Below are 2,304 nucleotides of genomic sequence, written 5' to 3'. Positions count from 1 at the left end.
TGGTTTGTGGACAACAATCCATGGGGATTGGTTGTCCACGGGATAAAAATTGGAATAAGGATTAAGGTGTGGTACCGTGTGTCAAGCGTTTGAACGTACTAAACACATGCCGAGAAATATGGTAAATCGGTAAGCCTAGTACCTGAGTGAACCTGCCCGCAGATTGCCCTCCTCACGCGACCTGAGACGTGGTCTCCCATTCCGGTTATGGTGGGTACAAGTGCGGTCACTGCACGACGGCAGTCGGGGTCAGTGAGGCATTGTACGCCAAGGCGGTGAGCCCCTTTCTGTTGCCAGGGAATCGATGGGGACGGTTGATGTGTGTGGGGACGGAGTGCCCCTACATGTCGTGTGTTTAGGTTTACCTTGCAAGGTTTAAAAACTCGATTCGAATCGTCTGCTTCTCGCAGCTAATGAGACTGCTTGATCCATGCTGCTACATTGAGTAATAAGTGGAAATGAGTTGACTGGCAAAATGTTGTTGATTGCTTAAAAATGTTTGATATCATGTATGAGTAGCTAGGTACTCATCTAGTTTAAAAGGATCATACTAAAACTTGAAAAGCTAAAACTTGATTTTAGACTCAGCTAGTGCTTTTGGCAAACCAAACCCCTCAGCCAAACAGCTGCATGTCTAGAGGTAGAGGAGTAGACTCCTCACACCGGGTAAGTCTAGCTGAGTATTAGTATACTCAGCCTTGCTTGTGGCATAATTTTTGCAGGTACCTTCTTGTTTGGTTGATGGTGTGACTTGGCCTCGATCCCTGCCACGGGGATAGATGGTCGAGTGGGTTACTGCTTCCGCAGGAGATGACCAGGAGGAGTAGCGTGGCCAGGCTTCGCCATGTTACTCGGTTTTCTCCGTTAGTTATTTCCGCTGCATTAAAATTTATGGTTATTATTTCTAAAACTCTGATAATGTAATCACTTTTGATACTTATTAAATTTGTGGTATTATGCTTTATTGTATTTCTCTGTGCCTCACCTTCGTGTGAGCCAGTGGTATTCGATCCTGGTAAGTGGCTTTATCGGACTAGATCCGAGGGACTGACGGGTTATTCCTGTTTAAGTGTGTTGCTGCCCTTAAGGTTGTGACTTAGGCACTTAAGTTGGAATAATTCGGGCGGTTCCGCCACAGGACTCGCCCCTAATGGGCTCCGACGCGATACACGGCCCAATAGACGGTGTCGCAGCACCAAAACAGAATCTGAACGCTGACTTGTTTCTACGATTCCCATTGACTCCGGATGAATTTTAGTGTGGAACCAGTTGGGTTGGTTAGATAATCTCGTTATCTTTCCAACCATATCTAGTCCGTCGCAATCGGAGTCCGGATGCATCTTGGGCGTCCATTTTAGTGCAGACTGGTCCTAGAACCCGAGATGGAGTCACAGCTGACTCGAACTTGATAACCTTCCTGTTGTGGACACCCTTGCTGCTCCTCCTCAACACCTAGGCCTTTCCCAAGTCCTTGCTGGTCCTCTCCAAGGTTCCTAATCCTCAAAACATCCATGGCCCCAAGCGTAAGCTCTGAAACACAATTGACTAGGGTAGAATGTACCTGGAGATTTAGCTGTCGTGCACGCGATCGTCTTATCGGTCCATTCATTGTATGTATAGAAGTGATGTCCTCATCACACTCTCTCTGTGATGGAAAATTCCATGGCCACCACCCATTCCGTTGGAGAGTTTGCATGCTAACAGGAGCATCGGTGTGTTCCCGGAGTTCCTCAAGGCTGAGATCAGAGCTTCTTCTAGGGTTGACCAGTACACGTCGTCAGAATTGCTGGGAAGTGCCATCATTTGGCACCAGACTCAGAGCGTGCAGGAGTACTATAAGCTGGTAGATTCTGGACTGTTTGGCCACAATAACACAAAGGTGGTCGTGGGGACCACAATTTCAGGAGTTTACAGAGAAACAGAGGTTAGTAAGGAAGCCAGTGGTGTTCAAATTGGAGCTGTAGTAACGATTTCTGAAGCAATTGAGACTTTAAGAGTAGACGTTGGTTGCTGCAATGAGGTAATCTTTTGTAAGATTGTTGATTATAGGGAACAAGTGGCGTCTCCATTTGTCCGGAACACTACAAGTTTGGGTGGAAATTTGTTGATGGCACAAAAGGACCAGTTTGCATTTAACATCGCAACGATCCTTCTTGCTGTTGGGTCATCGATATGCATCTAGGCATCATCAAAAAGGTTGACCGTTACGATGGAGGACTTCCTTCAGATGCCACCTTGTGATAACAAGACACTACTATTAAGCATTTACAATCCTCGCTGGACTTCCATTGGTGGCTTATTACC

This window comes from Zea mays, chromosome 6 (genome assembly GCF_902167145.1).
Source record: "Zea mays cultivar B73 chromosome 6, Zm-B73-REFERENCE-NAM-5.0, whole genome shotgun sequence".
In the NCBI taxonomy this organism is placed as follows: Eukaryota; Viridiplantae; Streptophyta; class Magnoliopsida; order Poales; family Poaceae; genus Zea; species Zea mays.
Note: the sequence above shows the minus strand (reverse complement) of the source record.